Source organism: Culex pipiens, chromosome 1 (genome assembly GCF_016801865.2).
Source record: "Culex pipiens pallens isolate TS chromosome 1, TS_CPP_V2, whole genome shotgun sequence".
In the NCBI taxonomy this organism is placed as follows: domain Eukaryota; kingdom Metazoa; phylum Arthropoda; class Insecta; order Diptera; family Culicidae; genus Culex; species Culex pipiens.
The window spans coordinates 85727849-85754088 of NC_068937.1; the positions used below are offsets into that span (position 1 = coordinate 85727849).

Below are 26240 nucleotides of genomic sequence, written 5' to 3' on the forward strand. Positions count from 1 at the left end.
CTCTTAAGGGTGCACAGCAACGAAGGAAGTTGTTGTCTTCTTTTTCTAAAATTTGTCAAACTTACGGACCCATTCCTGCAACAACGTGATTGTATAAATTGTCAAACTTTGTTGTAAATTACTTTGTGGACTAATGTGGAGAGTACATTAGGGGATGAATAAAAAATATTTAGATAGTACCCGTAGTTGTGAAGATACTAAAATTGCTGTAACAAAATTCTGGTTGCAAAAGCTCTGGTTGATGTGCACCGTTAAGTACTTTTTTGAAGCCGGATCTTTTGGTTTTGGTTGGTTCTGTACCAAAAAACATGTTTGATGTAGATAATTTCTTGTTTTTTTCTGGTGACTCATTTTTGGGTAAATGGTAAGGAAGGCACTAACCACAAAAGCTTTTAAATAATTACATATTCACCTTTTATAGTTCTGAATATCTATATAATACTTCTTAGGGTTTCTTCCTATGGAGTTCAGCTTTCAGAGAAGCATTTTATTTGTGTTTTCACAAAACGATGTCAACGGCCCCACTCACATCGTGGTACCGACCCAACCTCAGTAAGGCAACGCCACCACTGTGGACGGTTTTCCTCAGTTTCAGTCTGCATTGGTACCTTAAGCACCATCAACCAACCGTCCACGCGAGGCACCAGCACCAGCCGAAGAAGCCTCTTCCTTCAAACCCGCGAGCGCGCGCTCTCGATCGCGTACTATTTCATTTGCACGAAAGTTATATTGCGTACGGAATAGACGGCGAGGAATCATTTCGCTTCCGTCTATCGAACAGAGTGGTCGTGCTCTTTTTGAGGTCCTCCTTTTGGTTGAGATTCCCGTGTGTGGTTTGTGCGAACAGATCGACCTGGACGAACCTCCGGCGAAAACGGTACATATTACGTTAAATTTTCGAAAGCAATTTTTGGTGGTGAAAAAATTTAAATGATTGTTAAGTTCTACAAATAGGCGCTTGGGAGAGTGTACATATGGGGTCTGGCCTCCAGTTCTGTGAGATCTATTTGGGATTGTTTGATTGAGTAAAAAAGGAAATAATTGCAGCTGATTGCAAATGTAAAGAAACAAACAGAGTAAAAGCAAGAGTTGAAAGTTTTTTTTTTGTTTCCGAAACAGGTAGATCGATTGATTGGAGTTCAAACATTCTCGATCTCGATTGTTTTACTGTTTGTGTGTTTTGATCGATCAGAAAACATCCAGCATCCGCGTGCATTTTTCCAGTTGGAGCTATGTATGGTACGCGTAGTGATCGCTTTTCTTGTTATTGGTTATTGAGTGATTGAATTTTTTGTATGATAATAAACCTAAAGTGATCGCGATAAGTGTTGAGTTTCGGGGAAGATACAGTTTTCTGCGTTAATTTTGAAAGTTATCGGGCTAAATCTTGCCTAGTTGTTGCTCACCAAGTGCTTGACTACGTCCATCAACATCAACAGAATAAGCAACGGTTGAAGAACAAGAATTGACCCCTACCCAAAGGAGTCGGTACGAGATTGAAACGTCGATAAATACGTCGCATCGCATCTGGAGGATTCTACGCGATTACTTAACATCCTCGATAAGTAAACAGCGCACGCCATACAGGTTAGTAGATAAATTGATTGCTTTACACACATTCAGGCTTGGGTCAACAATAAAGCCGTGATCAATGGTTCAGCAAATTCGTTGATCTTGTGGATCTATGTGTGTACCTTATGAATTAGTTTGGAGCTCGTACAGATAACCTGCTGAGATTGCCGTTTTTTCAACTTCTTTGGCATGTAAGCCGTCTAGATGAGGCATAGAAACAGATTAAAGTGGATAAAGCACAGATTGAAATTTGCACAAGTTCACCGCTTCGATAGCTATCCAGTTCTTCTGTGGCTTGTCCATGTTTCTTCCTGTTCATTCCCATCAACGGTCACAGAGTGTGGAGAGGTTATCTATGCGAAGTGGGGTTTGTGCCTTCGACTATCGCTGAGGTCTTTTTCTGACCAGAGTGATTTGTGTGAAGATGACTGAAAAAGAGAGGAACGTGCAAAATTGAATTAGGGGTCAAGGTCACCTGATATGTGGTTAGGCAAACTGTGAATTAAGCTTTTCCTACTGTACTGTACCGCCATTGTGGACGTGAATTGGCATGCGGTAATTATTGTTCTTCTATCGTCGACCGAGTTTTAGTCAATGTCTAACCCGCAAAACCGCCTACACTGGAAGAAAGAACAATGTTTGGATCTAGATAATACAAACCAACCGGCCACACACACTGCTCGTGTTATGCTGTTGTATGAGGTGTGGTTTCGCAATTATCGCGCGTTTTCCCGACATTGATCATTTTTTTTCTCGTTGATGTTCGGCACAAGACGACAAACGAGTCCAGATAGTCCGAAAATAAGTTCGCTCTCATTTCTGTTTACGCGCGCTCGTAGTGAAGCCACAAAAAGTGTAGTTTTCATCAATGCATGTGTGTACACACTGACGATAACGGTTCTGCACCCCCAAAAAATTTCAATACGATCACTCTCTTGAACAACTTGTGTGCGTCTGTGTTCAAAGCTTGTATGTGTGTTTGTTTCTGTGTGTGGCTTATGCGCGCGTTTCGCATTCAAATTTTTCATCCTTACTTTTTTTTCCTTGCTGCTAAAGTTGAACCACATCTTCATGGCACAAAGTTAAGCCCGATCAAACAATATGCTTTGGACGTTTTTTTTTTTATTTCAATCATAGTATGAGCGGATAGACTTGCGGATATACAGGGGAGAAAAAAATGCGACCGGCATCACAGAGCTTTTGCGAAATAGGCTTTCCATTTTTCGATAATCAGAGTCAGAAACTACAACGTGTGTGTGTGCTTACAACATTTTTATGCAAACCACTTGGTAGTGGAGTCTCAGCGTGTGCTTGTCTCCTAAATAGGTCATATGCTTTTTTTGTTTCCAGGAAATTTCTTGCTTCATTCATTATTTGTAACTATTGGTCACATTCGTATAATATTTTTTTAGGTGTGTAGAGATACGAACATTTTATGGCACGATTTTCTAGGAATATTGAGTTTGGTGGTAGTCGCTGGCCCTCCGCTATCTACGCGTAAATTATTGCGACATAAACCTTAAAAAATTGCAATGGCCTACTATTTGAGCAATTAAAAAAAATATATTAAAAGTTTGACTTTTTGAGAATTTTTTTTGGATGAAATGTTCCTCAACTGTACTGCCCATGTTAGCATAAATGTCTCATGAGCAAAAACAGCAAAGTCAAGGCTAGTTTGTCCCACTCCTAAGAGCACACGATTTTGAATATAACTTCATCAATAACTCAAAAGTGTTGAAAATGCATTTGGAACATTTATGCGAACATGGGCAGTGTAGACACTAGGATGTAATATAACGGGTCAAGTTTGCGGGAATTTCCGGGCATGATCCTCTAGGTGTACTGAGCCCGAATCTCAAATATGAGCTTGATTGGTTGCCACAGGGCCTGGCACTTTGACTTTGAATTTTAAATGGAATTTAACCCGTAAAATCGGTGCGTTTTGGCTTTTGCTAGGTTTCGCAACTAAACAAGCTCATATTTGGGATTCGGGCTAAGTACGCCTAGGGGTTCATGCCCTGCAATCCCGTTTTGTTACATTCTACTAGACACCTGCTAAAATTGTTCTATGAACGTAATTTTTACAGCAAAGTTTTCTCAAGATGTCCCCTACACAACTCTTGAACAGATTAAAAAAAAAAAGTTTCATTGCAAAGAATCTGAGAAATTGTAAAGCCTTGGCGTTCTCGATTGCGAGATTCCTACTCGAAAACTAGGTGTCCGAAGGCTTGAATGTTGAGGCAACTGCTTTTTACACCTAAGCTTCAAGCAGCAAGCAGTCTATCCCCCTCTTACTTTACGTGAACTGCTCAGGTGACCAAAAGGGATAGACTGCTTGACTGCAAACGCAGATTCGCCCTACTGAACTGTTACTACGGAATTTAAAACTTGGCGGCTTTTTCCATTTAAACTTGGTGACATGCTAATGTAGGAAGATCTGAGAAGTGTGGGAGTTCCGAGTCGGAATTGGAGAGTAGCAGCCCAAGACCGAGTTCAGTGGCAGTGCATCTGGAGACAGCTCATGACCCGGAGGTTGTACGAGCAGTAAAAGTAAAGTATGTAAGTAAGACATGCTAATGTTTATGTTTTGGTTTCATAGAAAAGTATTTTTTCCACTCTATTACGTTTTTTTTTAATACATGAAAATCTGTGTACATTATGGTGCCAAGATTAAAGATCCCATGCTTCACAACCGAATATTATTTCTAGAGCCAAATACGAGCGAATGTGGTCGAGAATAACTTTTGATTCTTGGAAAAAAGTGTTTATCCCCATGACCCATGAAGAGTATTTACAAAGCGGATTCAGTGGCTATTTCTTAACCTATTGTTAACACGCCAAGGTTAATGTTAACATTCTTTAGGTCGCCTTCCCTAAGGTGTCATGATAAGGTCCAGCTTGTTACGATACATAACCTTCCCTTTACTAAGCAATCGAATCCAGAAGGGAAAAGATCACCAGTTGTGTTGATCCGAGCCGGGATATGAACCTCGATCTACAACATACGAGGTGGAAGCGATACCCCTAGGCTACGTGGCTCGGTCAAGATGCTTCTTGAGGTGATGAAAAAATGGTTTCAAACCAAATTTATTTTTGCATAGCTTTCGAGATTGTTGAAGAGCGTCATGTAATGCAATAGTTGTAGAATACATATCGTGGCAACGTTTATTTTAGGTATACACTCAACCCCCGGTCGTTGGTCACTTTTTCGTTTGACACTTTTTTAGTTTGTACCCCGTTGGTTGGTCAAAGTCAAACTAAAAAGTGACGAACTGTCACTTTTTACACGGCGCTCACGCACACTATCAAAACAAACGTTCAGTAGTGTGTGTGAACTCCATGTAAAAGGGGTGTCAAACTAAAAAGTGACCCCGTTCGTTTGACAACAGTTGGTGTCAAACCATCGGGGTTTGAGTGTAAAACAATAAAATCTGGTTGGATAAGTGAAAAACGTTCGAAACATTGATCTGCACTCTTCAAGTCTTGGCTGTTTGTCATGGGAAGAAATCAATCATGGTAGTTCCCGTAATGAAATGTCGTAATGTGACCAACATCAACTTGTTTGTTTGCAAGTCATTCTCTAAGTCATTTTGAAGTAGCAGCATCGGCCGGCCTGCATAGAAGTTCACTTCGTTCTATAAAAAGAGATGCAAGTAAGCGACGAACTGCGTCGATGGCAGACGAGACTACAACTCCAGCTGGTAGCATTCAAAACCTGCCATCGTCCAGCACCCGTAGTAAGGAGTTTGAAGTGATGCTGATGCTGCGGCGGTGCAAGATGCCAGACTCTCTGGTATATATTTATTATGGCCTGTGTGCCAGCATCGATTATCAGAACTCGTTTGGTCTATGTGTATTTTCTGAGGTGCACTAACATCTCTGAAGGTAAATGACATCCTTAATTACGCTCATTCTTATTTAAAAGTACACATAAAAAGTGTAACAGCATTTTTATTGTATGAGCACATTTAATATCTATTATTAGGGTTGTGGTGCCCGGTGGACAAAAAGTGGTAATGCTATTTGCGAACAGTGGACTTGACATTCCATAGTGCGAGTGACAATGTACAACTGAAGCATTTTATTACCTGTCAACGTCTCACGGAAGGGAAAGCAAAGCTTAAGATTAGACGGTTTCACTTTAAAACTTTAAGTGATTTTAAAAGGCCACCAAGCTCAGCACGACAGATCTTGGTTGATCAAAGTTGTCTCCGTACTTTGAATGTTTGAATATTTGAAGATTTCATTTTTCAGAAATTGCTTTGATTTTTCAGTAATTGTAATCTAAATCCGCTGCGAAATCTATATATTTTTTTTTTGCAATTCCGTCGTGAAACTACTTATCTTTCCTGTCATTCTTGAACGACGAAATAGCCTACTTTTCTGTACCAAAAATAACAGAATCGAATAGCAACACTTTTCAAAATAAATGCTGAAAAGTTCTACTTTTCAGCACTGAAATGGGTGCTGAAAAGTTGAACTTTTCAGCACTTGTTTCGAAAAGTAACACTTTTCAACATTTTTTTGATTTAAGCGATTTATTGACAAAATACATGAAAATTCGACTTAAAATTTCACTCAATGGGTGTTTTTCGAAATTGCAAAAAATGTTGTATGGAACTCGTTGCAAAACTTGATTTTTTCAGCACTCGTCGTATTTATCCAACTCGGTGAACCTCGTTGGATAAATGTACGACTCGTGCTGAAAAAATCCTCTTTTTGCAACTTGTTGCATAAACTACTATTTTGACGGTTTTGTTCGAACGCGAATCAATTCAGCACGGAACGTCGGATCGAGGTGCTCTTTGTTGCGTTGGGTTCGTATAAGTCCAAGGAGTTTCTTACGCCAAAAAGTACATCTGCAGATTGTATGGGAAAAGTTACGTAAAATCATATTTTGATCACAGGAGGCTGAATAAGCAAAAAAAAAAAGTTAAAAACGTTAGAAAACGAAAAAAGGCAGAACGAAGTTTGTCGGGTAAGGCTTGTTTCATATATTTTTTTTTATTTTTTTTTTAAATTTTTTTTATTTTTTTTTTAGTTCTTCCAGGATGCTTTCTTCGGACTGGCTGCGCTTGTGTTCGATTAGATTAGATTAGATTAGATTAGATTAGATTAGATTAGATTAGATTAAGGCTTGTTTCATATATTTTTCGAGATTATTTTCGGTACCGTAAAACCGTATTGTAAGCAACTACTGGGTAGGACGTAAGTTCGACTTTTTTCATTAGTTGTTTTTTATTAGTTATTGCTCGCAGCTAAAGGAATAATTGTGATAGTAGATGTTTTGGTTAGCTTGGTAGGTTATTGATATTCTATTCACTATGGCAACAATAAAAAAAATCAGCATCTGAGCCAATTTCGAGCTAAATCGGTTAAGGTGAGTGAGATTCTTGTAGGAAATTCAATTCCCTACAACTTTGTCGAAAGGTGCATCACGATCCTAGTTGATCCTGATTTTTGGTAATTTTTTTTTAGAAAAAAATATTTTCTTATATACGTCCTATATATAGTTATAAAACGTCCATTATGGAAGGGTGGTTTTCTCTAAATTGATTAATCCAAAGTGTCGAGTTTGACTGTCCAAAACGTTCTGATTTTATTGTAATCGAATAGTCCCCCAGAGCCTCACACATGATGTACTGAGGTTTTGCTTACTGAGCATTAATCGAGCTAGGGGAAAGTGGGGCAAGTGTAACAAGCTAAGGAAATGCTCGTTATAACCCATTAAAAAGTTAAAAAATCTGTCGGATTTTATTATAATCATCTTATTCTAGGTCTTGACTAAGACTTTGTTTAAACAAGTTTTTAAAAAATCCTGTTTTTTAATGTGAAAAATTGATTTTAAAATTTTTGATTTTCCGTACGTTCTACTCAACTAGTGGGGCAAGACGAGCAACCCGTTGGGGCAAGAGAAACAATGCATGAAAAAATATGGTAATTTGCTAACAATTGAACTGTTATCACTTAGATACATCAGATTAGAATGTAATTGAATGGTTTCTTCCATTTTAGATTAAATAATAATATTTTACTAAAAATTTTATCGTTTTTACGAAAAAAAATACTACTTCGATGATAAATAGTAAATTTTCATAATATCACTATACTTTGTATGTACAATTTTTTTTAACGATTGTTTATCAGTTTTTAAGTACTTTCATGTATTTATTTCCCAATAAAATATGTTGTTGCAGCAATTCGTAATTTTTTCCATACAAAAAATCCATATGGTACACTTGCCCCACCTGAACAAGATTTTTTAAAAGCTCTCAACAAAAATAACCAAAAGTTAAATCATACTTTGTAATAGGTGCATGTCATTTGTAGGGACACTACTGATCTAGGAAAAATAGCATTTTGATAAAATGAGCCTTAAAACGAACCCTAAGCCTTATTTTGTACTTTCCAAATATTATAAGAAAACAAAGGTTTCGAAAAAAACTTCATTAAATCTAATGCCCCGTGGCGTTTACGTCATTTTGGCGGTTATGTGGTAGTAGAATCAGCTAATTGCATTGCTAGCAACATTTCCTCATACTGGAAATAATCAAAATTGTACAAATTACGGCCGTAGGAGCGATTGTTCCTCTTGCCCCATATGGTCGTCTTGCCCCACCTTCCCCTACTTGCTTTAATCGCGGCGAGGTAAACGAAGTTTAGCTTTGTTCGCAGTTTGGGTTACTGTTGTCGGCTGTGTTGACGATGTTGGTGGCGTCGATCAATTTTGTGGAAAGCAATTTCCGTAACTTATCTCTTATATACTTTCAAGTGGCAGTGCGTGGCCTAATGGTTACGCTGTCCGCTTTGTAAGCGGATGATTCTGGGTTCGATTCCCATCTGCTCCAACCTTCCATCGGATGAAGAAGTAAAATGTCGGTCCCGGCCTTGGTTGTTAGGCCGTTAAGTCATCCCAGGTGTAGGAGTCGTCTCCATGCCATAAGTACAAACAACACACCAAACCAAGCCTACTCCGGTGGAATCGCTGGCGGCGGTTGAACTCGCAATCCAAAGGTCGTCAGTTCAAACACTGGGGTGGAAGGTTCCTTGGAGTAGAAAGAGGTTTGGGTGCTCTCCCCTTTCTTCGGACTCCTAGGTTCGAGCAGAAACTTGCAATAGAGACCACAAAAGACCCGGGGGTCGTTAATGTGGATGGTTTGATTTGATTTGATTGACTTTCAAGTATATAAGCCGATTTCTTTTCATCGCATTGCTAATAACTCATCAGGATCAACACAGATCTTCTTCAAAATTCAAACATTCAAAGTACAGAGATAACTTGGTCTTTCCCCTTTCCCCCCTCGTGGGCAATTCCCATACAAAACAAGTCCCATAGTGATTAACTTCAGAGTACAGATACAAACTTGATTGATTTTTTTGATTGATTGATTTTTTATTCGGTAGGAAAAGCCACCAAAGCAGTAGCACCAAAAACCTACATCATTTTAATACAATATAAATTTTAGTGTTTACAATTAACTTGAACTTTGTTTTTCACAATTCTATTTATAGATATGATGGAAATGTATTTTTTATTTTGCTAGACTCGATCCTAAAATTTCGAGGTCTGCAAATTTTTATTAACCATGAAAAATATATTATTTTGATATTTCAGTTTGAATAATTTGGTAATGTATTCATCATGAAAGTTAACATCAAAACCATACAGCTTCAAATACTTCAAAAAGTTGTGAATGCCGCTGTTTCTCGGCAGCCTTAGACAACATCCGTTTTTTTTCAATCGCGTCGAACGTTGCTGAACGCGCGAAAGGGAATTTATAATTGCAGCCCATGCGCTTATGTTAACATAAAATCAGAGCATTCCGGTCGATCGCGATTCCGAACTGGGTCAGTCAGAAAATTTGATGCGTATTCAGTCCGTTTCATCCTGAAAGGTCGTCCAACACTGGTTGGCTGGTCCACAAAGGCATTCCAGCAAGGGCCGATCGAGTGAAACAGGGCGCTTGTTACACCGTGCAGGCATGCAGGAAAAAGTTCCCCAGACTTCAACCCCTTTGAACACATTGTGTGTACGTCCGTCAAATTGCAATTAATGAGTTATCATTAAATTTCCCTAAATCGCCCGCTTTGGGATGTGTGCATGCATCATAGTGATGTGAAAGTAAAACGAGCTGCTTTTGTATCGAGTGGGTCCCTAATCCAGATCACACCCCAAGGTAGCAGCAGCAACTCAATCCTGATGAATATCTACGGGCCGCTAGCCACCGACCGACCGTCTCCGATGCGATTTTTGATGGGCTGGAGATTCGATCGATTTTCCCATATTCGTGTGGGGTATCAACCTGGACCAGGGGGCTGGCGCGTCTATCCTAGCCATAATTGAGCAGTATCTCTCACTTTCGGTTGGCGGCAGCGCAGCTTACCGGCCTCGGGCCTTAGTTTGGCATTCTGGCTCAATCTTGACCTCCCACTTTCTGGCAACGGCGGGCGAAAAAGGGGTGGTCAATCTTTTCAAAGTTTGTGCGAGCGTAGATTATGAATAGGTTATTATACACTATTCGTACAGCTAAATAAACCAATTGATTATACTTCGCGGTGCTCGTAACTGCCGGCGAGAAATCGAAAAAAGAAAGAAAATTATGCCTCTAATAGAATGTTCAGCAAAAGGGTAATCAAAATTAATAATATACTTGAAATGTTCTACATTTACCTATACCTCTAGGAAAGTTGTTGTATTCAGCGGAAAGTTGCTGCCAATATTTTCAATAAGCGCAGAAGTGGCATAAAACAAATCACAGAAGATGTATCATCACTATAATTCAGCTTTCAAATTATATAGCAGGAAATTTGGAGCACCCTAGCAGGTGGATTCACATCAAATCTGCGTTAGTTCAAATGCCAGGCGATGGATAGATACTTTTTTTAACCTCCACAAACCTTCCCTTTTCCCCCCAACAAAAATGGGGAAAAAAGTTTGAAATCATCAATATGGCCCCATGAATCCATTTCCACGAAAGTGTGGTGTTTCTGTTTCCTGACTAGACCTAGGTATTAAGTCAATTACCCATTAATTAACACGTCAGATTTGTAGCATGTATAATTTTAAAACTAATAACAACTTATTTCGAGCGCGCACGGCAAATCCGTAAAGCATTACGTCATTTTTTTTGTGAATTTTCTCACAAGGTTTGGCTTGGCCTGGTAAAAGTATGAAAACAGGGAAGCAGGAAGGTTGTTTCCAGCTTGTTACCAACGTAGATTGCTCGAGGCTAGATTCCGACAGGCAAACTAGTTTGGAATCATCTTAAAATCAGCTATGTTTATGTCTTGCGGATTCGGTCGAGATCCAATTCTGATTTCTTAGAAGAGTAGTGCAAAATATTGTTGTGACTGCAAGCGTTCGGAGGAATTGCACCAGCATTTAAAAAAATACCTAGAGAACTAGGTAAAAAACCATTTTGTCCTTGTTTCTGATGGAATCACATTGATAGACTATTTGTATCTCATTCCCCAGAATGAACCAAATTCAGATTCGAACCAGCTCCTGAATATATAGCTTGATATGTTTTCTATGCATAGAATATACGACCAAATTTCTCGGGAATCAAGTGGTTCAAAAATGGCCGATTCCCGGGAATGTCCGCTCGTCACCTTTTATCCCCAGCACCAGCTATAAAATTTGATTTTGCCATTTGATCTGAAAACATCGAACTTTTGTTTTAAAACTGGCTAACTCACTAAATTGGATGAGTTTGCTCTAACTTATCTATCTTCATTTCGTTTCAATTTGCACCGAATCAAGACAAAAAAACTTTTTTGCATGGCGCTTTTTTTTCGCACAAATGGGGTCAAAATTGAGTTCGGAGCATTTGATGATTGCTGGTTCGTGCGAAAATGGCACATTGAATAGCGCAGGTGCACGTTTCGGCACGATATGGACGGATCTAATGGAACCTGGACCTGGCTAGTGTTGAAAAGCTCATCCGATGCTTCGAAGTTCAACGCAGAGTGCAGGCCATTTGGCCAGCGCGCGTTGCTTTGTCCAAATAGGCTGCAGTGAAACACGGCGTTCTTTACGATGTTTCTCTTTTGATTGCCAACAGCATTGGTCCAATCTGTTGCGTGGAGGTACAATCAAGTTACTCGACTGGCTTCCACAAGAATGCTTTACTCCAAAACGAATTTCTTATACTAATTGAATTTCGTTAGAATTTTCAAGACCAGCCCAGTTAACAATGTTTTTGTTTAATATTATTCATGTAATGAAACAAAATATCTCACGGATTGTGGTCGATCTAAATTTAAAAAAGTGAAATTGAATGATTATACAAAGGATTTATAGGCATTTATTTGGTAAGTGTTTTTTCAGTAACACTTTTTCAATTTCATAAACTTATATCGAAATTAAAATTATGAGATTATTCTTTTGAAAGTTATCCTTTACGAAAGTGACTTCAACGTCTTGATTTGTTGGTCGAACGATTGAGTCGCCATGACGCCAAAGTATAATATAATTAAGTAAGAAAACGTAATGAAAAGAGATCCAAAAATTCGCAAACAGGTTTGTTGATCCAATCGATAATGGTATACAAACAACTTAATATTAAACGACTTTTCGGGATGCATTTATGGACTGTATAGATAGGGGGAAGAAGCTACTCTCATCGATACCTTGGAAAATTATAGATAACGTGACATTCAGCCAAAACTAGACTGATTTTTTTTTCGAATGTAACCAATTTTCTCCTAAGTTGTGTGTTTATGCAAAAGTAAATAAATATAAAACGACACATAAAAGATTTCATGAGTGTTCAGTGTTTTTGTTGAATGTTTCAGGATTAACATCACATTTAAGGAATCTGTGAAGGGCAAAAGGTGAAAGCTGCACAGTATGCATGGCGTTATGAATTCGGCCCTAAATCGACGTGTGGCATGATAGCACGGTCGTAATGATTTATGATAGAGTCATAAATGTCTCACTTGAAAATTTATTTATTTCAGGCATTGCTGTAAATCAAAATCCTCGGCCTTGGCCTTGGCGTTCTCGATTGCGAGATTCCATTGTTTTTGTTAGTCCAACAGCCTAACAGCGACTCCACCGAGGCAGGACCCAGGGAGACGACTCCTACACCTGGACTGAGCTATCGACCTAACCTTTTAGGTTAGACCGGGGCCAACATTTACTTCCCCGTCCGACGGAAGGCGTGTTCAGACAAATCTCCTCTCGAAAAATGCCACCGTGACCTTCTGGGATCGAACCCAGGCCGACTGGGTGAGAGGCAACCACGCTTACCCCTACACCGCGGGTCCCGGCAATGCTGTATATTTTTACTGAATCTGCTGATCTCTTATTTATAAAAAGTCGTATACGACATAACAAAATATCCCACTGTTTTTTTCCTTCTATCTATTCTTTTGGATGCTTATTTGATCATGTGCAAAAAGGCAAAGGTTGAGAACCTCGCCGCATCCGTTCATTAGCAAAAAAATTCCGAAAACAGTGGAAAATTAGATGATGCCGATTGGCCTACTGAGGCGATGATTGGTATCTTAGTCAAATATTTCTGCTGTGGATGTATGGCTTTTTTGCAACTCTGGGCGAATAATGTTGTTTCCATTATAACACTTTGGCCGGTGTGCAAAACACATGCAAATTCACACAGAGGGGTTTTGTGAGCAAGTCAAGAACACGTAGAAAATTTGATTAAATAAAATTGAAGAATTAAGTTAATATATATTCACTGCAAGTGTCAGAGAGAATGCTTTCTTACTAAATTTGCGCTCATATAAATATGCAAATGAGCCACAAAAAAAACCATTGATACCGTGACAAACATATTGGTTTCAAGTGTGCTTAGAATAGTAATGCAGATACAGAATTTAAAATGACTTTAATTTTTCAAAGCTGGACAATACTTTATCCGTGTCAATGAACTGTACGGGGTCGCGTGCGATTATAGCAAAATTCCCAAACCTGACTTGAGCAGCTTATATAATCGTTATTCGGTCGAATAAGATAAATGAATACTTCGGCACAAAGCTATGCCGGTCAGTTCCCTGCTGATGCCCAAGAAGAGTTTTGTCGGCGAGATCGTTGATCTTTTTTTCGCTGCTTACCTGGTTTTAGGGTACGGAAACCAGTGATGGCGAGAATTTTTTTCTTTCCGATTAGATTGGAGGTTCTCACCAAAAACCAATCTTTCCGATGAATTGTAGTAGGGTGAGGTATTGAAGAATTTATAAATAATCGCCAATCACAGGTAAATTTAACTTTTGATGATTTATACTTGTTCCTACTAACGGTCATATTGGAAGGGCAAATAACTATTTTTCAACATGCGTATTGTAAGGATTTGTTTGAGGTCAGCACGTAGCCTCTAGCGTTCAAAACTAGCGGTTCTAATATCATTGTTTGAAACTCAAAAAGCAGACGTTTACAAAACACTGACATCTGTACCTCATAATAGCCTTTTTGCCAAATGGCAATAAATGGAATTCGGTAAAGGGTGAATAAGTGAAGGAAAAATGTTCCAGCTGATGGTAAAAGCAATTTTCTTCCCATAGAGAGCAAACATCATTAATGAATAAGGTACAAACGAATCGGCATCGATTGGTGCGCAGTTTACTCTTCGGGATATCATTATTCTTCTCCGCTTACATGTTAATAGCAAATGAACTCTGAGAGAAATAAAAATTCGGCAAATAGTTCCATTTATTTAATCCAAACAGATAATACGCGAGTTAATCAATAAGTTAATTGTGCAAATTTCGTTAATCAGTTTTTTATAACATAATTTTTTTATTTGTTTATTTATTTACCGACGAATATACACGCAGATACATTAGGCATATTTGAATCAACAAAACTGTTAATTTGCAAACAAGATATTAGTTGAATCAACGCTAAAGTCAATGCAACTTTTTCAAAACAACAAAAAACTTTTGAGTTGTTGAAAAAAACGAGGTTTATTTCAACGAAAATTTTTGTTGATCATATTCAACAAAAAAACTGTTGAATCGAACTTCGTACAGACTGATCGTGCACAAGGTTTTTCTGCGTGTAAGTAAATTTCAAATAAAATGTTTGAGTACTTTCTTGAACATATTCAGTCAAAAAACAATTTGCTTGAACATAGCATAAAAATACAATTTTCCACTTAAATGATTATTGGTTAGATAACAGGATCCTTCCATCTTAAGATGAAGCTATGTACGTACACGCATAATTGATATACATTCTCCATCTTTAAGAAGCACTTTGGCGCCTGTTCCAGTGGCGGCACGAGCAGCATAACATAATTAAATTTGATTACCCACAGTCAGTTTTTATCTCATTTAAACTTTCCTTCAAAGGTCAAAGTCAGGAGCCGGAGAAGAGAGAGACCGTTTGCATTTATAGCTAAAAAATTAAGTATCGAGCAAAATAATGATAATTTTTAGACCTTGCGGTTGGATGCGCCGACCGTCGTGACATAAACTGTGATATTTCCAGCATGCTCTTTGTTTTTATCTCCTGCGGAGCTCTGTGATGCTAACGGCTGATGCCAATGCGGCTGCTGCGGTCACTGGCAAGTGTGCAAAAGATAAAATAGCAAAAAAAAATCCAATAAAAAGTCCTCATTCCTCATTTAAGGTTCAATGAGACCGATACGGTTGAAAATGTGTACGTAAGGTGAAGTGATGTACTCTGTACATGTGTCATTTAGTATCGGACAAGGAACTGTTAAGAATTGTTCAAAATATTAATTTTAACTTAATTTTTTGAAAATAAAAAATGTTTATCCAAAATTAGACTTTTTGATGGAAGCTGTCAGACCACTATGCACTCGATACCATTGTCTCCTTCCGTGTAATGGGTAATGGAATGACATGGGCAGCAAATTAAAGGACATAAAAATTACTACCGAAGGTGAGATTCAATAAATGTAGACTGCAATTTCCGAACGTCCCGAGGGAGTTCTTCGTGGAGAGCAGTGTCTTTATTGGAATATAAATGTACGATCAATATAAAGAGCAAATGGACCCATTCAGCCAGCACGCATTTGAAATCAATTAAACTCGGTGTCTGGAAGAATCGCATTAACTTTCGATGGCGTCATAATTGAACATAATGCAATTGAATGATGGCCTTCATTTTATCGTTTTAAGGGCCTTCGGCAGTTCTTCACTGTGACCTTACACTGAAATAAAAAAAAGTACCGAATTCCTAAATTCTAGGAATATTGGCTCCTTTTCTTATTTAGTAATTGGGTTTTTTGGATTACTTAATAAGAAAAGGAGGCAAAATTCCTAAAATTGAGGAATTTGGTACTTTTTTCTTATTTCAGTGTAGTAAATAACCATTTCTTAAAAAATAAACTTGATGAAATAATAAAGATCATTACAGCATCCACTGGACTGGTAGCATTGATTTGTGGTTTACTGAGCTTCAACCGAGTAAAATGTTTCCAGAAAATATTTCTACAATATTTTTAGGCCAAGACACCGATGGCTGACATAATACATGATGCCATTTACAGTCTTAAGAAGATTAATTTAGTGTGATAAAATTATCAGGTCAGACACTTTCCACCCTTTTCTCATGATGCTTCAGAAATGTCTGTTTTCTGATTTCAAACGTTTACCTCTAACAGGTGCCGAAAAGCTCTGTATGTTTCTATATTGTTCGTAAAAGCATGGAAGTCGAACAAACCAAAGGTTTAGCAGTTTCGGCAGATGATTAGAGAGGGAACCAGAACAATTTCACAGTGGGTTTTTTTCCATGCCTCTTCTGGACTTCAGGTTTTGAAAAAAAAAACTACAAACACATGGCTTGAAAGAAACCTCAAAACAGTTAGGTTTGTTTAATTGACTTTAAGAGGATTGTACTTGTGAGAATATATTCAGAATTGATCGTTTTATTTGGTTTTCCAAAATATTAGAAAAATATATATATTCAAGTACCGTGAAACGGGGTGACTTTGATAGCTGGGGTGACTGAAAGGTTTGCAATTTTTCCGCAAAATGAAGAGTACAATTAAAATACGTAAGGAATGGTTTAGAAACATACTGACCGTGGTAGAGAAGATTTCAAAGTATCTCAAGAAGATTTTTTCATAAAATTTTGAAAAGTTTAAAAAGTTAGTTAACTATAGTTAAGAAAATGTTGATGAAAGTCATTATTATTTTTTTCTCAAAGTGTCATAATTTTCTCAATGAACATGATTTTTAATCGGAAAACTGAATGCATTTACGGATTCTTTGGATAATTTTTCACTAGGAGAAGGTTAAATAAGTTTGTAAATAATAAATAATATGTGTTTTTGAAACACAATTAAAAATATCTCCAAATTTATAGACAATTTCAGTTGAACAAATTTCATGTAAAATGTGTAAACTTGTGATTCGTGCTTCGAATTCAGTATGAAATGCAATATAAATCAATAATTTTATAAACAAAACTAGTTTTAACAAATTTCAGGCAAAATTCCGACTTTTTAACAATTTTACCTAAAATTTGTATGTATTTTGCTGAAAAGCTTATAAACTTAGTTAACATCATAAATATGATTTTAACAAGAAAAACTATGACTATTAAAGTCACCCCGGAATTAAAACTTAGAATTTTGAACGTAAATATTTTTCTAAAGACTATTGAAAAAACGTTTTTTTCCAAAATAGTGCATGGACTTTGTGTGTCCTACCCCAGTACATGTTTTAAAAATAATAATCTTGAGAAAAAGCTTACCTGTTGGAAAATATTTCAAAAACAAATTGAAATCCTATCAAAGTCACCCCGGTTTACGGTACTGATTTTTCAGTATAAGAGAAACACGTTATTTTTTCTTCTGAAAATTGCAATTTTCACTGAAAGAATATTTTTAGTCATAAATGTTCTTTAAAATGAATATGATTAAAAGCTTTTTACGTAAAATTCTCCCATGGATTATCCCGGTTTATAATATCTTGTTTCTGCTTGTTCCAAATAGCAACTTTTTTGTATTTTCCATGCATTAGGAGGACCTCGTGGCGTGGTGGTTCGGCTGCCGATCCCTCATGTATGCTAAGGGGCCCGGGTTCGATTCCCGCCCATCTCCTCTGGGTGTTCTGTGTTTGTCCTGTTAGTTAGTAAATTCAGTCTGAAAAGACTGTGTGATGTCTATATTAAGCATATTTATTTAACAAATAAACAAATATTTGAAGAAGGGAGTCAAAACCGCAAATAAATTCTGGATTCGCCTTATTACTGGCTTATTAACTACCCATCTACGGTTAAATTGAATTCAATGTGATAAATTCCATAAAGTTGAGATTCACGAAGATACCTATCCTCGATCTCTTACTTTATAAAAGTATTTGAATAAACACTTCTAATTATCACTCATTACCATGATCGGCTATTAGATACACGCATGCTTCTCACGGTCGATGGTACAAACCCTAATGTTTTAATGATCACCTTGTTTGAGATCTGAACTAGTTTGGAAGCCTTTCCTGCTTTGTGAAGATGCTCTAATTATTAAAGCGCTTCTGCAATCAGGTTGAAATAGAGACTAATTTGAATGTTCAAGCAAGATGCACCCCTTAAATAACACTGACCAACAAAAAATGACAAAATTGACTGCGCAGGCTCAACTTGTGTGGAAGCATGAAGTTTGGGGTTCCCAGAAACACGTACACTTTGAATAAAAAAAAATAATTAGACAGGCCCGAATGGTTTTTCTCCAAAGTTTGTCTGGAGAATTAGGGCGGTTCATCGCTGTTGCATACATGCAAAAAATTGCATGCAATATGTGGGAGCATGGCATCTTTTTTTTCGATATACAGCCTTGATGTGGGAGTAGCGAACAACACTAATTCTCCATACAATTTTGAAGAAAAACCATTCGGCCCTTCCTAAATATTTTTGAAAAATTCAAAGTGCGCGTGTTTTAGGGACCCTAAATTTCATGCTTTCCCTTTAGTTGAGCCTGCGCAGAACTTTTGTTGGTCGGTGTAATGGATCAGTTGGCGTCAAGTTCTCGTCACTTGAAAAGCCGGACTGTTTTAATCTAGCCCATAAAGTTGTCGAACGAGCGATTTATAAAATAAATTTTTAAAAAGAGAAAACGTCAGTTTATCGATACCTCTGTGCTCTCTTAGGCTAACTAGATAGGAAAACCTGCAAGCTTAAATACAAGAGAGGACAGTGGCATCGTTATGTTGAGCGTCTAAAGAATTTTCTCCGAGGTAAAACACATACTTGGAACAATTAAGATGATCAGTGATCACTCGCCGATAGTTGAAAGATTTCACTGAACTACATTTATTAAGTTATAAAACCGTCAGCCCATCTTATAGCTGCAGCGAAAGCAATCTTGGGAGTAATTTAATGGTTGCCCCCGTAAAATATCTATGTTGATTGTAAGACCATTTATCCATGCTTAGTGGAGCAGCTGTGTAGCTCCACGCGCGTCAACCTAAATAGGCGCCCTAATCGTTGATTCGAAAACATCTTCATTAGAGATGATCGGAGTGTTTTATTAGAAATATAACACCGACCATGAAAGTGAGAGAGAAAGAGGAGATAAGCGTATTGATACGGCTTATAGCTTCCCTTTGATTAGCGTCTTAGGCTAGCCATGTTCAGGTCTTTGGGCGGGCAGGTTTGTGGCCACTTCTTCTGGACGATGGACTCTTTAGGCACTTCACTCGCATCGTTTAGAGCCGTCCATCGTTTTGTTATTGTACGACCAGATGACTGAATTTATCGCCAGAAAGTGAAGCATAAACGAAAAAAAAATCTTCTCTTTAAATCTAGCAATTTATACCTTTTTCAATTTTTCAAGTCATAAACGTAGGTAAACTCATTTTAATGTACGGTAACTGTAATCAAATAAATTGATGCATGCTCTGGCCAGTACGGAAAACCAAACAGCAGTAACACCAGCTGCTGTGAGTTGAGTTGATCATTCCGGAAGGCAACATAGATGAGCAAGTGGATAGAGTACAAAAAGCGATCAGCTCTCGTTCAACACATACACCTCCAAAGGTATTTTGCCGCGGAATTGCGATCATTGCTTAGCTTCGTGGGTTGATCTAGATTATATGACTGTTGTACCGGGCACAAATCTTGGGGTCTACGTCGCGGCTTCAATCTAGCTGTGATGCTTAATAATAACTACATTAACGACGACATACGAGCAGATACCGGGCGGAACAGCGTAAATCGTCTACATTGAGCTTCCCTGACACATGTACGTTTCTAGGAAAACGCATTTCGATGTTTTAGTTTATAAATATATATTTTTAAATAAGTTTTATTTTGCCTGACTATTCTGCTAATTCTACATATGCAAGGATTTTATTCATAAGTATAAACCAAACATGTAAACAGTAACATGTGACTTGAAAAAGGATCGGTAACCTCGCCTGCCATGATCGGCTTTTGAATACGACCGTCAGTTGACACGAAAGCATGCCGAACTCAACACTTAAACAGTCGGGCGGTGCGACTGCCAATGCTCTTTCTCTTTCTCACTTTTCCTATCATTTTCTTGCTTATGAGATGAAGTGTGGTGACAGCAATCAATTAAATGCAGTCATGGGCCATACCTTGGGTGAGTTTTCAAAAAGTCGTATGAGCCACCATAATTTTCGTTTTTCTCCAAATTGAAATAAAATTTCATTTATTTTTAGTTTTGGGTACTTGAATAAAGGACGTGTAGATGAACAATCTCAAGAATTTTTGGATTTTCGTAAGTAGGTCGAATACCGATGCAAAAAGGTCCTTGGTTACAAATGGATCTTACGTCTTTTTGAAAACAAATCCGAGATATGATCAATCGTCAAACAAACGAATTCTGCCTAGAATTTGTGGTGAGAGTCAAATGATCTTGTAAGTGACTGTCACAAAAATGTCGATTGATTGGACTGCATATTCCAAAATACTTCTGACCGGAGTAATTATTTGCAAATCCCCGCTTATATTTCAAAAAGCCTTAGAGTGAGACACAGCACTTGTTGAAATAATGGCGACAAAATGACAAGATAGAACGAAGGTTACGCGCTGTCGTCACACGTCAGCGATGTATTGCTTGCAATTCGTACTTACGGTCGGATTGCTTGGGCATAACTTAAAAATTGATCACTTTCCGGAGATTGTTCGACGATTGCGCGGAAATGCATTAATGACGGTGGCCGGAGAAAGGGAAAGTGCGACATACGTGCCATATCTAATCGATGCTTGTTGTTTTTTGATCAGCTTCTACAGACTGGTTCGGTGATAGATTCGAACAACGGAAGCTGTCCGTGATTTCAGTTTGTTGCCAGCGACGGGTTGGCGGATGGAAAGTGCTAAACAGTACATTTTTCAAATAACACAGTCTAGCAGAGAACAAATCCGCATCCACATTTTCTCCTGATGGAATCTACTTTGAAATATGTTGTTTTTTTTTTTTTTAAGTTTTGGTTTACTTAAGAGCGAGTTTTTCACCGATGTGAAACAGGTCGTATCGAGGTGCTCCGATTTGGATGAAACTTTCAGGGTTTGTTTGTCTATACATGAGATGAACTCATGCCAAATATGAGCCCTCTACGACAAAGGGAAGTGGGTTAAAACGGGCATTGAAGTTTGAGGTCCAAAACACATGAAAAATCTTAAAATTGCTCGCATTTCCGTAAAACTTCATCAATTTCAACTCTCTTAGATGCATTCAAATGGTCTTTTGAAGCCCTTCAAAATGTGCTATAGACATCCAGGGTTGGTTTTACTTTTTCTCATAGCTTTTGCAAATTACTGTTAAAAATGATTTTTTTTAAAACCTTAATAACTTTTGGCAACAGCCTCCAACACCCATACTCCCATAGGTCAAAAGTTAGGGAATTTCATGGACTATAAGCCTACGGTATTAACTTTTTGGCCAATCGCAGTTTTTCTCATAGTTTTTCGATTTTTCTAGAACAAACATTTTACAACGTTAGTTTTTGCCCTGTAGGCCACCATAGTGGCACTTTTTGGGTCTCAATTTTGTCATATTCGGAATCCTCAGAAAATTTTACATTAGATAAAGTGTTGGAATTTAGAATTTGATTGGAAAAAATGCCATTTAGAATTAATTAAAATATTTTTTAACAATTTGTTGGATTGGGGGTAAAGCAGGATTTCGCCTACTTGATACAGCATTTGACGTATTGATCATAGGGTAAATAAGATCTATTTCTTTTTTCAAAAATGTTTTATTTAATTATTTTTTAAATCAAAATTACAACTCCAATACTTCTAACTTACGTGAAATTGTCTGAGGATTCCGAATATGACAAAATTGAGACCAAAAAATGCCGTCTTCTTGGCCTACAGGGCAAAAACTAACGTTGTAAAATGTTTGTTCTAGAAAAATCGTAAAACTATGAGAAAAACTGCGATTGGCCAAAAAGTTAATACCATAGGCTTATAGTCCATGTAATTCCCTAACTTTTGACCTATGGGAGTATGGGTGTTGGAGGCTGTTGCCAAAAGTTATTAAGGTTTTAAAAAAATCCATTTTTAACAGTAATTTGCAAAAGATATGAGAAAAAGTCAAACCAATCCTGGATGTCTATAGCACATTTTGAAGGGCTTCAAAAGACCATTCGAATGCATCTAAGAGAGTTGAAATTGATGAAGTTTTACGGAAATGCGAGCAATTTTAAGATTTTTCATGTGTTTTGGACCTCAAACTTCAATGCCCGTTTTAACCCACTTCCCTTTGTCGTAGAGGGCTTGTATTTGACATGAGTTCATCTCATGTATAGACAAACAAACCCAGAAAGTTTCATCCAAATCGGAGCACCTCGATACGACCTCTAGAACAAACCGAAAATTTTTTTTTGAAATTTTGCATCGTGAACATGTTTCTTTAACTATGTGAGTGCAAGTTTTTATGTACTTTGAAATTTTTGTGAAGTTGTGCATTTAAAGTTGGACAAGATCACAATGTTGCATTAAAAGAACTCGTATACCTGTTTCTAGGAGTGCAATAAGCTTATTTTTTTTTTCGAACAGCACAAAATTTGGGCAAACTGATTATTAATTTCGTTTTTTTTCCGCCGATTTCCTTAAAATATTGATGCAATCTTTCTCCATAATTATTATTTAAAGTCTTTATGTTTTTTAGCCGGGACCCGTGGTGTAGGGGTAAGCGTGGTTGCCTCTCGCCCAGTCGTAAAGTAAATCTTTTCCTGCTCCTGAGGGGAACACTCGTGAAGAGTATCGGGGCCGGCATTTACAAAGCGGATTTAGTGACAGTTGATTAACACCTAAACTCCCAAGCTCGAGAAAAAGGGGGAATTTGTATGGAAATTCCCCCTTTTTTCGAGCTTGGGAGTTTAGGTGTTAATCAACTTAATGTTAACATGTTAAGGTTAATGTTAACATTCCATAGGTTGTCTTTCTAAGGTGTCTTGATAAGGTCCAGTTTGTGACGATACACTACTTTCCCTTTACTAAGCAATCGAATCCAGAAGGGAAAATATCGCCAGTTGTGTTGGTCCAACCGGGATTTGAACCCCGATCTACCGCTTACGAGGCGGAAGCGTTACCACTGGGCTACGTGGCTCGTTCTACTTGATTTTTAAGATCAATTGAAAATGCTCATTTAACGACACCTTTGACGATCGCCGATGGATCGTAATCGATATGGTTTTATGTAATTTCACACTCACTGCTAATCCATTGAACCCGGGTAGATTCGCGCGTTCAGTGTCGTAAAAGTGCAAATCAAAACCGTTCTTGGAGTCAATAAATTAACCACTAAGCCAAGCAGGAGTAATAGGTCGGTACATCATCAAACCAATCAAAAATAAAAATATCAAAGCCAATGTTGTCATCAAACGTCACCGCAGACACAGTGAATGAACACGAAGATGGATTTTAGCGCACATTGATGAAGCAAATGGAGCTAGATTGGAACCGAGAATATTGTGTTCGCAAGACTGGCAGCTGAATGGACGCGTTCTGAATAATAGAGGCTCCCCACAAAGGGTTGAGAGAGAAGAGTAATAAGTTTGTCGGCTATTAGTCCACTGTTGTGTCACCGTCACCACTTCAAAAGACGACCGAGTCAAGGTGGCCGGTCCGTGTGAATGAAATGTAGCTACTTGCTTGTTGCTTGCTGCCTATGGGAGAGATGTCCACTCATCGTTCCACTGAATAGGGATCGAAGCACACGATTGGACTGGCTTCGATGGCTTCCCTGTAGGAAAAAAACTCCCATTGCAACTTACTCAATGTGCTACTACTGGCTACCTTGAATCTGGCGCAATGTATGTACACACTAAACAGGCACATCTCCATTATATCTCTTCAACAGCATCACATAGCTTTCAGCATAATCTTGGTAGTGCCGGTGCTATGCTCAGCATAGGGGAAGTGCACCAAATGTTGACATAGTACACCCAATCGAACGAGCTATGATATCGATTGGAAATAAATTTTAAGTTGTTACATTATATCTTCATATGTACTTTAAAAAATCAAAACATCATTTTTGGTAATGATTATTTTTCAACAAAAATGGTTATAAAAAATATGCACTGAACAAACTAGCAGCTTTCCTCCGCTTAATGTACGATCGTATTCTGCTTTCGCTTGCTGTCAGCATGCCGACGACCATCCAACGACAGACCGATCGACCGCATTCATAACTGTTTTAAAGGAAGCTGGCTGCATAAGAAGATGTGCTTGTAGAATTCCTTCACTGGGATGACTCCACAATGAGGAGACCCCATGCCTTCGTCGTAGGGCGCAGAGGGAAATGCTTGATTGATTTATCAATGAGCCTCGGCCGGTATCATGTGAGACCCGCACGCGGTTTCCAATCACGTTAAGTGATGCGAAAGGGACTCCTTAACAAGACGAGTGAAGACTCCTTTAACGTTCATGTAAGTCTAATCTTTCATGGTCATCATCCCAGGCGGGTTGCGTTCCGGGTCGAATGAGCTGCAAGTGGCTGCTGTTTATGTAAATTGTGCAAATTGCTTTAAATGGTATGAACTATTTCTTCCTCATGCTAGACTTTTTATAGTTTGAATCTGCCGTCAATTCCAATTATTGTATAAGCAATATGTTAGCAGAGAATGTCATTAATGACCTCTTTGCTGCACGCGTGACGGCGTGCAGTGTACTAAATTACACGTGTGAAACAAACGTTCAACGCATTATGTGCTAAATAAACAGTGATTTGAATGAAATGTTTAATTTGACATAGATATGATATAAAAGGAGCTGACAGCCCATCTAGAATAATCGGTAAACACATCTTTGCAGTTTATTTTTATTACTTTATCCCTCTACCTTCTAATTTTTTAAAGACACTTTTAAACAACTTTTGTTATACAAAGTGCTTGACTTTTCTTGTTTCATATTATTTTTCTATTTTTTCAATTTTTACTTGCATTTAGGCCGGGTTCGGTGGTGTAGTGGCTAACGTGGTAGTCTCTCACCCCAGTAAGGCCTGGGTTCAATCCCAGCCGGACTCGGTGGCGTTTTTCGAGACGAGATTTGCCAGACCATGCCTTCTATCGGATGGGGAAGTAAAACGTCGATCCATTTGTGTAAAAGAGGTTTTTGGTGACTCACCGCGCATAACCTTCGGGCGCCTAGAAATGAGCAGAAACTGGCAACAGAGACCACAAAATACCCGGGGGTCGTTAAAGTGGATTGCTTTTTTGCATTTATCATGATAGTTTTAGTTTTTTAAGTCCTTTAATTATTTCTGTGTAAGAGATGCAGTTTGATTAAAAAAAACTTAATACGTCGTCGTCGTTCGTCGTCGTCGTCGTCGTCAGTTGTGTGCTATCTTGTGACAACGACCATTTAGTACTATTCGAGAAAATCGATTTTTAATGTTTGATGATAAATATTTTCAAAACTATGAATGGTAGAGCCAAACCTTTTGAAGCAATCGGTTCGTATACTATCGCTTAACAAACGCTCCAAGTTTCAACTAATTTGGTTACACCAGTTAAAAGATACAGTAAATTATGTAAACAAAAATCTGAAAAGCACGTGTCACAAGTGTGTTTTGAAAGTAAAATTGTACCACGTGTCACAAGTTTGCACAGAATTCCTATACAAACTAAAATAGGCTTAAATCAATAGTTTAACCGACTTAACCAGTATATTTTCAAAAACAAAAGATTGCACGATCATTTTGATGATAAATTGGTCTATGTCACAAGTGTTTTTTGCGATATCCGGGAAACGGAAGCGAGTTTCCAAAATCGGGTTAAAGCATCTTGTAGTGTGTGTTAAGTATAGCAAAACGTCATCATTGACTCATTTTCGACCAAAATGGTCTATGTCACAAGATAGCACACAGCTGACGTCGTAGCCTTATGTGTGGGACTAACTTCAAGAGGTTTCGGATGGCTTACAGGAGGAACGACGAAAACGCGTGCGTACAGTCAAAGCGGTTGAAAAAGACTTTTTATTCATATAAACAGACTGTGACAGCTGGAAGAGCACGTCACTCATGTCGAGCGCAGTAGCGCAACTAAAAGAGGGGGCAGTGGTTGTTATCTCAACACCCCTGCTCAACCACAGCACCATCTCAACTACAAAAACAGTAGCTCCAACTCTCCGGACAATCCGAAGCATCCCGTCTACACTCCCACACAGCAATCGACGCAGCCAACACCTCGGGGCGTTCCCCTGCTGAAGTCCAACTGGCTGCGCGTTTTTCTTCTTGATGATCCAACGAAATCAGCAG

The 26240-nt window shown here is 38.2% G+C and overlaps 1 protein-coding gene across 2 annotated transcripts in view; it reads left to right on the forward strand.

Annotated features, from left to right (window-relative positions):
* The first annotated feature begins 696 nt into the window (after positions 1 to 696).
* LOC120425491 (uncharacterized) overlaps positions 697 to 26240 on the forward strand; it is an 83929-nt gene continuing 58385 nt past the window's right edge. The window contains exon 1 of one of the 2 annotated variants that reach the window (XM_039590040.2): positions 697 to 1587. The gene's annotated coding sequence lies outside the window, so the exon portion shown is untranslated. The remainder of the gene's footprint in view (positions 1588 to 26240) is intronic. The other variant, XM_039590039.2, reaches the window with a different exon arrangement.